At 36.6% G+C, this 12,371-nt stretch overlaps 1 non-coding gene across 1 annotated transcript; it reads right to left on the bottom strand.

Moving 5' to 3' along the window:
- Nucleotides 1-670: 670 nt before the first annotated feature.
- On the bottom strand, nucleotides 671-777 carry LOC115900258. The gene has a single exon (XR_004059913.1). It is a non-coding gene; the product is annotated as a U6 spliceosomal RNA (small nuclear RNA).
- Nucleotides 778-12,371: the final 11,594 nt, after the last annotated feature.

A 12,371-nucleotide genomic window follows, 5' to 3' on the forward strand; every position in this document is an offset into this window, starting at 1 on the left:
TTGAATTACATTAATCAAGGAAAAAAAAAAAAAGCCTGGTGACTTGGGCTTAGTTTGTTTCTCAAAGATTCTACTTCAATGATTGCTATATTTAAAATTTGGCAATATCCTAATATTTATCATAAAATAGTTTTAGTGGGATCAATCATGGCTAAAGAGTTGCCACATGACTGAAACCCAGCCAATCACAACATTGCTTTTTCCTTGACCACAGTAACCAAGCTGTACTGACTATATTCCCTCCCGAACCTCTTCACTGGGAGGTGAGAGGAAAGTCTGTCTTTCTGTGGGAATGCTGGTGGTTATCTTGTTGAATTGAGGAGAGAGATAGTGTGTGAATCAAATGAAGAAGAGATATGCCAGCCTATGAGGTGGATAGAGATTGAAGATTCTAGTGAAAGGTGGAAGAAAGCAATGTTAAAAGCTAAAACATGGGCCACACTGCTCAGATTCAAATTCCAAATTTTCTGCAAAACTTGGGCAATTTACTTAACCTCCCTGAGCCTTAAGTTATTCATTTCTAATATAGGTGTCTCATAGGGTTGTTATGAAGATCAAATGCATTGATTTATATTAAGTGATTAGGACAGTGTCTGACACGCAATAAGTGCTATATACATGTTGGGTTTTTTATTTTTTTTATTTTTTTTACTTTTTATTTTTTATTTTTTTAAATATGGAATGCTTCACGAATTTGCGTGTCATCCTTGCGCAGGGGCCATGCTAGTCTTCTCTGTATCGTTCCAATTTTAGTATATGTGCTGCTGAAGCGAGCACTACATGTTGGGTATTTTTAAGACATTTTTTGGTCCCCTGTTCTACCTAGTGAAGTGATACATAAGTTAAAATAGTTTATATCTGCTGCCTTAATATCCACAATATGCATTCATATTTCTCAGCTGAAACTTCAATATAACAATTATGATGTGTATTAAATGTCAGGTATACTGAACAAAAGTATAATATTGATAGAATGGTATTACACTATATATACTTACACAACTATACTTAATTTCCTTGAAAGTATCAGGTAATGATCCCTATTTAGTAATACACCTATTATATATTAATGTTATGGTTTGGAAAATTATAAATAACTGAGAAAAAACGATATTATTGAAGCATGTAATAATATTTAAACATTAATTAATTGTTTAAACAATAATTAATTTATTCTTTGTAAAATGGAGTTTAACCAAGCTACTATCTCTTACGTAATTTTCAGTTGTGAAAATTATCTACAATTATAACTCTGTAAAAAGTTTTATTTTAGAATTATAAAAATGTATTACAAGGTAGAATTTAGAGATTGTTAGCATAACTTTTTTATATTAAAAAGGGAGGACCAAATGTCATTCCGCCTTCTTCAAGGTCATTCTGATGATGGCAGGTACTTGACTTAAAAACTACCAGAGAAACTCAAGGAAAGTAAAAAGGGAAGCAGAGTCGAGTAAAAAAAAAAAAAAAAAAAAAAAAAAATCATTTACCTTTGTAGAATGACAGAAAAAGAGGAAATTGAAGGCAGAAGAACAGAAACCCGTTTGAGATTGCTCTAAAGATCACTGTGAGACTAAGTTTCTAGAAGACAGGGTAAAGATGTTGCCTGTGGGTTTTTTGTATATTGCCTTTATTATATCGAGGTATTTTCCTTTTATGCCTACTTAGTTAAGGGTTTTTTTTATCATAAAGAGATGCTGGATTTTTATCAAATGTTTTCCTGCACCATTTGAGATGATCATTGCCTTTTGTTCTTCATTCTGTGTATGTGGTGAATCACATTTATTGATGTGAATATGTTGAACCATTGTTGTATCCCTAGGATAAATCTTACTTGCTCATGAAGTATTATCTTTTTGATGTGTTGTTGGATTTGGTTTGCTAGTATTTTGTTGAGGATTTTTGTGCTACAGCCAATATACTGAACAGGTAAAGGTTGAAACCATTTCCTCTACTAATTAGAATAAGACAAGGATACCTACATTCACCATTCCTATTCAACATAATACTGGAAGTCTTAGCCACAGCAATCAACCAAGAAAAAAAATTAAAGACATACAAATTGGAAAATAGGAAGTCCAGTTATCTCTTTTTGTTGATTGTATGATCTTATATCTAGAAAACCCTAAAGACTCCACCAAAGAACTCTTAGCTGTGATAAATTAATAAATTAAACTTTAAAGAAACAAAATCAATGTATAAATATCAATATATTGGTGTTCCCAAACACCAATAATGATTAAGCTGAGAACTGAATCAAGAAGGTAATCCCATTTACAACAGCTGTGAAAAAAAAAAAAAATACCTAGGGATACATCTAAGCAAGAGTGGGAAAGACCACTACAAGGAAAACTGAACACTAATGAAATAATTGTGGATGACATAAACACTTGGAGAAATATCCCATGCTCATGAATTAGAAGAATTCATGTCAGTAAGATGGCCGGACACAATGGCTCATGCCTGTAATCCTAGCACTTTGGGAGGCTGAGGTAGGCAGATCACTTGAGATCAGGGGTTCATGACCAGCCTAGTCAACTTGTGAAACCCGTCTCTACTAAAAGTACAAAAATTAACCAGGCATGGTGGCGCATACACCTGTAATTCCAGCTACTTGGGAGGCTGAGGCAGGAGAATCACTTGAACCCAGGAGGCGGAGGTTGTAGTGAACCAAGATTGCACTGCTGCACTCCAGCCTGGGTGACAGAGACTCCATCTCAAAAAAAAAATGAAAGAGAAGAAAAATTATATATATATATGTGTGTGTGTATATATATATAAATTAAGATGACCATACTGCCCAAAGCAATCTACAAATTTAATACAATCGTTATCAAAATACCAATTTAATTTATCGCAGAACTAGAAAAAGCATCGTAAAATTAATATGGAACCAAAAAAGAACCCAAATAGCCAAAGCAATTCTTAGCAAAAAGAACAAAGCTGGAGACATCACATTATCTGAATTCAAAGTATACCACAAAGTTCTAGTAATCAGAACAACATAGTACTGGTATAAAAATAGACAAAGATTAATGGAACAGAATAGAGAACCCAGATATGAAACCACGTATGTGCTCACTGATCTTTGATGGAGTTGACAAAGACATGCACTGGAGATAAACCCTATTCAATAAACGGTCCTGGGAAAATTGGATTGACATATGCAGAGGAATAAAATTGGACCTTTCTCTCACACACCATGTACAAAAATTAACCCAAGATGGATTAAAAACTTAAATGTAAGACTAAAACCTGTATAAATACTAGAAGAAACTCTAGTTTCTATGAGACTCTCTTCTGCACATTGGTCTAGGCAAATAATTCACAACTAAGACCTCAAAAACACAAGCAACACAAATAGACAAAAGGGACTTAATTAAACTAAAAAGCTTCTGCACAGCAAACAGAGTAACAGAGTGAACAAACAACCTTCAGAAAGGGAGAAAATATTTGCAAACTATGCATTCAACAGAACACGAATATCCATAATTTATAAAGAAGTCTATTCAACAACAACAAAAAGCAATTCCGTTAAAAAGCAGGCAAAGAACATGAGCAGACATTCAAAAGAAAACATACAAAGGTCCAACAAGCATATCCAGAAAAATTATCTACTTTACTAATCATCAGATAAATGCAAATTAAAACCATAAGGAGATATCACATTATAGCAGTCAAAATGAACAACAACAACAACAACAACAACAACAACAACAAAACACATACTGGCGAGGATGCAGAGAAAAAGAACATTTACTTACTGTTGGTGAGAATGTAATTAGTACAGCCTCCATGGAAAACAGTATGGAAATTTCACAAAGAACTAAAAATAGAACTATCATTGAATCCAGCAATCTCACGCTTGATATCTCCCAAAGGAAAAAAAACAAATCAGCATATGAAAAAGATATGTGTATGTTTATCATTGATTGTGGTACTATTCACAATAGCAAAGATATGTAATCAACAAATCTAAATGTCCATCGATGGATTAGATAAAGAAAATGTGGTCTATGTACACAACAGAATACTACTCAGCCACAAGAAAGATTGAAATCATGTCTTCTGAGCAACATGGATGGAACCGGAGGCTATTATCTTAAGTGGAACAACTGAGAAACAGATAAACACTGCATGTTTCACATATGACTGGGAGCTAAATAATGTGTACACCAGACAGAGAGTGGAATAGTAGTCACTGGAGACTTGGAAGGGTGTGGGAGTGGGAGGCGAGTGGATGATGAGAAATTTCTTAATGGGTACAACCACCGTTCAGTATATCCATGTAACAAAACTGCGTGTGTACCCCTAAAATGCAGATAAATTTTTTAAAAAGTTTAAAGATGTTTGGTTCACAATCTGGGTGAAATGGCTATCTATATTTTTCTTAATAGAATGTTGTGGGTTATACAAATGAAGGTTAGTTATGTACTAGATGTTAAGCCTCAGTTGCTAGAGATGAAACATCACCCTACAATTTTGATCTTATTTTACTATTAATTATTTTCCAAAAAGTCTCTTAATTTCCTAAGTGGTTTTGATATTCTAACCCAAGTGCATGGTGTACAATATTAAAAATCAAAAAAAAAAAAAAAAAACATGAGAATTATATAAAATCACAGCAGTTCTCAGGAAAAAAGCTATTAATGAATCTAAATTGAGACCATCCTCACTCATCATAAGTCATTAACAATGATGATTTTATGATGGCATGTTCTGTAAAATTGTGGTGGTCTTCTTTGGAATCTGACACTTAAAATACCATATGTGGATAACTGAGATCATAATGAGTTTGTGCCAGTGTAAGACACAGCTCTTAAGCAGAGAAAATAAAAATACTTTTAAAAAACCTCCATGGATCCTTGAAGATCCAAGTTTGTGCTTGTATGTAAAAGATAACATTAAACTGTTATCTCTAGAGAATATGTCTCTTGAGAATCTGAAGAATTTTTGAAGAAGATACAAACATATGTTGGAGTAAAGACATGAGGAAAAGAGGATAAAAGAATCCATGCCCAGATGCCATTTGGCTTCATGCTCTTTATTGCTCCACTCTTATCATCTCTCCTACTAGCTCCCATCACAGGATTATTTCTATTTTTATAGTGGATCTAATTCGCCCCCTACCTCCTGGACTGGTTTAGCTCCAAGATTGTGTTCCCAAAAGACTTTATTTAGCATCAAGACTATTCTTGCTTCTGAGCCTTATATTTCTGTTCAGTCTGTGCTTAATAATACAGTCACTTTCTCTGCATATCAGTAATGAAGCTTTCTTTCCTTGGTCCCCACCCATGTTGTCAAGTCCCCATGCTATAGCTTTTGAGATTCTCATCAAGTCCCTGAAGGTGGATCTATTTTACCCTCCAAACCCATTTCACTGAACTGATGACCTAGAATACTTTCACTCTCTTGGAGCCTGAGCTGAAAGCTCTTAAGGCCTTCATGAACTGCACTAGAGTCATGACCCTTGTTTCCTACACTGTGATCACGAGTTAGAATCTTGTAGTGAGGCAAGCATTCTAGTCCCACACTACTTTAGTTTTATAAAGTACCATCAAAAGTCTCAGTGTTCACTGCATGTGCCAAATAATCCATCTCTATAAAACAGATCTAAATGTCAACTATAAAGATCCAAGGAGTCAGAAAAATGAGAACTTCCAATGGTGCTTTGGAAGACATGGAATGGAATGTATGGAAAATTCACTGGGGAATGAAGAAGACATGAATAAAAGAGAATCAGGCAGTGGCAATGACCAGTTGAAAATAGAAGGCACACATATCAGGTTATTTAGATAGTCATTATTTTTTATTTTCACTAAGGATTGGTGTGTGGGCTTGCATTGTGGACTCTAAGTTTGTGTCTCTCCAAAATTCATATGTTGAAACCCTGTATTAGTCTATTTTTATACTTCCATAAACAACTGCCTGAGACTGGGTGATTTATCAAGGAAAGAGGTAATTGATTCACAGTTCAGCGTGACTTGGGAGGCCTCAGGAAACTTACCATCATGGTGGAAGGTGAAACGAAGAAAGACACTTTTTTCAAAACGTGGCAGGAAGGAGAAGTGCTGAGTGAAGGGAGAAGAGCTCCTTATAAAACCATTAGATCTCATGGTAACTCATGCACTATTATGAAAACATCATGGAATAAACAGCCCCCATGATTCAATTACCTCCAACTGGTCTCTCACTTGACATGTGGAGATTATAGGGGTTACAATTCAAGATGAAATTTAGGTTGGGACACAAAACTTAACCATATCATTCCACCCCTGACTCTTCCTAAATCTCATGTCCCTTTCACATTTCAAAACTAATCATGCTTTCCCAGCAGTTCCTCAAAGTATTAATTCATCCCAGCATTAATCCAAAAGTCCAGATCCATAATTTCATCTGAAAAACAGGCAAGCTTCTTCTGTCTATGAGCCCATAAAATCAAAAGCAAGTTAGTTACTTCCTAGATACAATGGGGGTATAGGCATTGGGCAAATATACCTGTTCCAAATGGGAGAAATTGGACAAAACAAACCAACTATAGGGCCCATGCAAGTACAAAATGTTAAAGCTCCCAAATGATCTCCTTGATTCCATGTCTCACATCCAGGACCTACTGATGCTAGAGAGGGGTTCCCATGGTCTTAGACAGCTCTGCTACTGCGGCTTTGCATGGTACAGCCCTGCTCTTGGCTTCTTTCGTGAGCTGGCATTGAGTTTCTGCAGCTTTTCCAGGTGCATGGTGCAAGCTGTCACTAAATCTACCATTCAGAGGTCTGGAGGAAGGTGGTCTTTTTCTCACTGCTCCACTGGTCTGTGCTCCAGTGGGGACTCTGTGTGGAGGCTCCACTCCAATTGCACATTTCCCTTCCACACTGCCCTAGCAGAAGTTCTCCATAAGGACTCTATCCCTGCAGCAAACTTCTGCCTGACATCAAGGTGTTTCCACACATCCTCTGAAATCTAGGAGGAGTTTCCCAAACTTCGATTCTTGACTTCTGGGTACCCATAGTCCCAACATCATATGCAGGCCACCAAGGGGATTGCATCCTCTGAAACAACATCCTGTGCTGTACCTTGGCCTCTCAGGACCAGAGCTGGAGCAGCAACACGGCACCAAGTCCTCAGACCACATAAAGCAACAAAGTCCTGGGCCAGGTCCATGAAACAATTTTTTCCTCCTAGACCTCTGGGCCTGTGATGGGAGGGGCTGCCATAAAAACCTCTGACATGCCCTGAAGACATTTTCCCCATTTGGCTTAGTGAATAACATTTGACTGCTTTTTACTTATGCAAATTTCTGCAGCCCCCTTGAATTTCTCCTCAGAAAATGGATTTTGTTTTTCTACCACATTGTCAGCCTGCAAATTTCCTAAACTTTTATTCTCAGCTTCATTTTTAAACATGTTTCCATTCCAAACCATCTCTTTGTGACTGCATAAAACTGAATGCTTTTAAGAGCACACAAGTCACTTCTTGAATGCTTTGCTGCTTAGAAATTTATTCTGCCAGATACCCTACATCATTTCTCGCAAGTTCAAAGTTCTGCAGATTTCTGAGGCAGGGGAAAAATGCCACAAGTCTCTTTGGTAAAGCATAGCAAGAGTCACTTTAATCCAGTTCCCAATGAGTTCCTCATCTCCATCTGAGACCATCTCAGCCTGGACTTCATTGTCCATATCACTATCAGCATTGTGGTCAAACCCATTCAACAAGTCTCTAGGAAGTTCCAAACTTTCCCACATTTTCCTATCTTCTTCTGAGCCCTCCAAACTGTTCCACCTCTGCCTGTTACCCAGTTCCAAAGTTGCTTCCACATTTTGTGGGTATCTTTTTAGCAGCACTCCACTCTATGTGGTACCAATTTACTCTATTAGTTCACTTTTATACTGCTATTAAGAACTTCCTGAGACTGGGTAATTTCTAAAGGAACGATATTTAATTGACTCACAGTTCAGCATGGCTGGGGAGGCCTCAGAAAATTAAAATCATGGCAGAAGGTAAAGCAGAAGCCAGGCACCTTCTTTACAAGGCAGCAGGAAGGAGAAGTGCTGAGCAAAGTGGGGAAGAGCCCCTTACAAAACTATGAAATCTCATGAGAACCCACTTGCTATCATGATAACAGCATGGGGGAAACTGTCCCCATGATTCAATTACCTCCAACTAGTCTCTCCTTTGATAGGTGGGAATTGTGGGGATTATAATTCAAGATGAGATTTTGGTGGGGGACATAAAGCCTAACGGTATCAAACCCTAACTCCAAATGGCATGATATTATGTGGTGGCATCGTTGAGAGGTAATTTGCTTATGGGAGTGGAAACATCATGATGCAATAAGGGCCCTTATAAGAAGAGACAGGACATAATTTACTTTCTCTGTTGGTTCTCTTTCATGTGAGAACAAAGCAAGAAGACAGCTATCTCCAAACCAGAAAGAGGAACCTCAGCAGACAAAGAATCTTTTGACACCTTGATCTTGGGCCTCCTGGCCTCCAGAACTGAGTAATAAATGTTTGTTGTTTAAGCCACCTAGTCTATGATAATTTGTTATAGCTACCCTAAGATAGCTTGTTAGGACAGCTGTGGCAGTGGTTAGAAGGAAGGAATTCTGGTTTGAAATTGAAATAGATGGTTTAGAAAGGTTCAGGAAGGTAAGGATATTGACTGTGCAAGTCCTGAAGTAACTGAGTCAAAAGGCAGAAAAGTTAAGGGGTTACTGCTGCAGAGATCTCTAACTGCTTTCTATGATTCAATATGTTTTCATTATATATTTTTTCTAATTTAATTATAAAACAGCTGAATGAGAGTATTAAGTTGAAAGTAATCTGTGGTGAACAAAAAGATGCTGAGCTGGAGATCTCAGAGAAGACACAACACCTTGATTGGCTACTTCCAGCATCATGTGCCATGAGAATGAAGTCCTGCGGGGGATAAGCAGGCTTATAAAAATTGGAGGCTAGAATATATAAAACTGATGCAATGAACAGGCTGAGGAGAAACATGTGAGGAGGTAGTGCCAATAGTGTTCTAAAAGAATGATCCAAAAGAAAACATAGGCTTTATCACATATAAACATATATCTATATATGACCTTTCTAATGTCCAGAAAAACAGTAATAGTAATTGAAGAGAAAGATGAGAATAGATTTGAGAGGTTTTTTTTTTCAACCTGCTATGAAACAGAGACAGTAGAAATAAGGTGAGGTGAATCATGAATCACTGCAGGTGTTACTTAAGTAGCAAAGTCATAATTGAGTTGCTTATTTTCATAATAGAAATGACAAAAGACTTGAGGTGGACACAAAATGTGAGACAAAAGCAATAGTTATTTTGGGGCTTACTGGAAATGCTTTTATACAGTGCCAAGGGGCGAGGGTGTTTGAATATTGGAAGAACAAAAGATGGCGTAGATTCTATTAATGTGTGAAGTTGAACTTTTTTCTAATGCAGAACTCGTGCTTATAAAAATTTCTTCAGTGTTCACCAATGTTTTAATTAATTGTTTCTGGGAAGTGTATTTCTCCAAATCATCAAATCTATTGAATTTTGCCAAGTTCTATAACAACAACAACGACAACAATCTACTTCATCTTTTGTTCTTGCCTATCTTGGAAAAATTCCTAGAAAGTGCAACATACAAATTGTCTTCAGTAGTTTAGCTATTTTTATACATTTTTGCATTATAATCTGTCTATATCATAAAACTGTTGCTTTGTAGGAGAGCCTGGAAAGTCATTTTTACTCTGATTAAGATAGTATATGCTGGATCTCATATAAATATTTTAAAAGGACAAAAATTAAATGCAATTGAACAACTGGTAACTCTAACAATTTCTCTGGCATGTATTGTGTTTTCATTAATACAGAATTCTTTTCATCAATTTAGATAATTCAATTGGTAGGGAGTTAACCAACTTGCTCAGGGTTCATACCTATTGAGTAATAATAAAAAGTTCAATCCATGAAACTGAAATTACATATTAAGTTTTACCACAGAAGAATCAAACAATACTATTATTATTCTAAAAGACAGTATTGATATAGTTGTTTCAAATCAGAAATAACCTTATGGATAGTATTCATAATCTGACTGTGTGAGTAAGTAACAAAGAGAGTCTAATTAAATGACCATACTTTATAATCTTTTCCATAATAAATTGAGATTAAAGCAGATTTTTGTTTGCAGGAAATTTGTGCTGATTCTAACATTCTTCATGATTTTCTTCATGTCAGAAAAGGTTTATGTTGTCCAGAATGCAAAAACAGTGGTTGCATTTTGATAGGTTTCGTATATAGCAGAGCAAGATTCAATGAAATCCACTCTGATAGTATTAACATAGACATGACTTCAAATTTCAAATATCCTAATGTTACTGGGAAGTGCGGAAATCCTGGGTCCTTTGTCTTTCTTTGGAGAAAGAATTTGGCCAAGAGACAATTTAGCCATAAAAGAGAATTTACTGAAGGAAAATAGAGAGCAGAGTTTATTTAAAGATACAGTACACTTTGAAAGGTGAGGCACAGCTGGCTGCTGAAAGAGAGTGAGCCAGCAACCCTCCGGAGAGTTCTGCATTGGGGTTTTTATTATGTCAGAGTCTTTTTTAAAGTTCCTGCCTCTGTCTGGGCTTCTTTTGTCTAGTTTTTCCTTTTCTACCTTTCTCCACATAGTTCCCATCCCAGGTTTGTGGGACTCTCCCTTACTGTTGGTTAATGAGCATGCTTCGGCTTGTGTTGACTACAAATTTTAGGTAATGGTTGCCTTGCTCATTACTGCTACCCAAGAAAGGTTATATAGCTGATAAATCTATACTTATTGCACATGTGCATTTCTTAGGATGTTCTCCTTTGCCCTTTCTCCTCCATATCAGTTTGTAGCGAGCTACATTTTGACGATTTAACTGCACAGTGAGTGGTTACTGGGCATCTTAACGGACGTTCCTTTTTGCATAGGTATTTTCTCTTTTCCTTGCTTACATTTGACTAATTGCCCACCCACTTCATTACTAGAGATACTATTAACATGCTGATTTTGGGTGGTCCCTGGGCGTGAGTGAGGCTTCCCAGACCTTCTTTAATCAGGGCTTCCTCTCCTGCCCACGTATATCTATCTGCCTACTCTAACATTAATATTTTTGCTAAAAACAAAGGGAAACAGTTATCTCATTCCTGTTATGCAATACCTTATACCTTCCAAAGAATCAGACTTGATAGGCTCCCATGAACACCAGTATTCAACTATATTATTAATCCACCATCTTCCCGGGCTGGCTACTTGGGCAACACAGGACTGAACATCTACTTAGAGGATGGAGATGAGCAAAGGGTCTCAGGCAGTAGCATTTGATCTGGAAGTTGTAGATTTCAGTAAGATTTTGTTAGGAGTGTTTGGTAAGAGGTGGGCTCTTGGACAGACACCAGAAGATTTCCACAGGTCTAAACATACTTTGGTAAACCTGGGAAATGCCAAGTGCTCTGAAGTGAGTTTGGAGTCTCAGTTGGTGAGAATGAAATTAGATGAGACTTTAAATATTTTAATAAGAAAGGATGGACCAACAGAGGTGTTTAAACAGAAGGGAAAAAGGTTACATCTAAAGTTATAAAAGATCAGACTGGTCTCTGAATGGAGCATCAGTGAGCTGGAAAACAGGAAAGTCAGTTAGAATCCTATACTACCAATCCAGGTAAAAATTAATAGACAACTGAATTTAGGCAAAAGTCAGGAAAATATTTTTTTGAATTTAATAGCCATTTCCACCACTCTCCAGGCCCATTTTCATCCTTCACATTCGTATTTTTTTAGAGGGAGAGAGTACATACTTCATTATTATTCTTTCCTTTCCAACTTCTAAGTAAAAGAGTTCTTCTTTTAAATTCTGTGGCTCCTGACCCACAGTATCACACTGAGAATCCAATGAAAGAGCACATTTGAACATATATACTAACACACATAAACTATTTTATATATGCATATCTACATATATAACATAGTTCAGTTGCTTTCATTTTTTACGATTTAGTATTATTTTTAAGAAGGTGTCTTTAAAATAATCCCATTTCAACAGCTCTCATGATACATATTTACCAACTGTCCATTTAAATGTTTTCACTTTAATGTTTTTTAGGCCTTGAAATTTAATTTGTATAACATGAAACTCAGTCAGTTGCTTCTGAAGTTCCTATGACCATGAGTGGTGCATCCATTCTTCTAGTAACTCAGACTGGACGATCTAACTGACTATGTAGACAACCTCTGCAAAGCTTCACACCTGTCCTCTTTTTCATTTTTAAATCCACCATCATTATATAGGCCACAAAATCTCTCTTAGGAACTATATCCAGAACCATTTACCTGTTCGTTGGGCTTCCTCCTGCACACT

This window comes from Rhinopithecus roxellana, chromosome 10, assembly GCF_007565055.1.
Source record: "Rhinopithecus roxellana isolate Shanxi Qingling chromosome 10, ASM756505v1, whole genome shotgun sequence".
NCBI lineage: Eukaryota > Metazoa > Chordata > Mammalia > Primates > Cercopithecidae > Rhinopithecus > Rhinopithecus roxellana.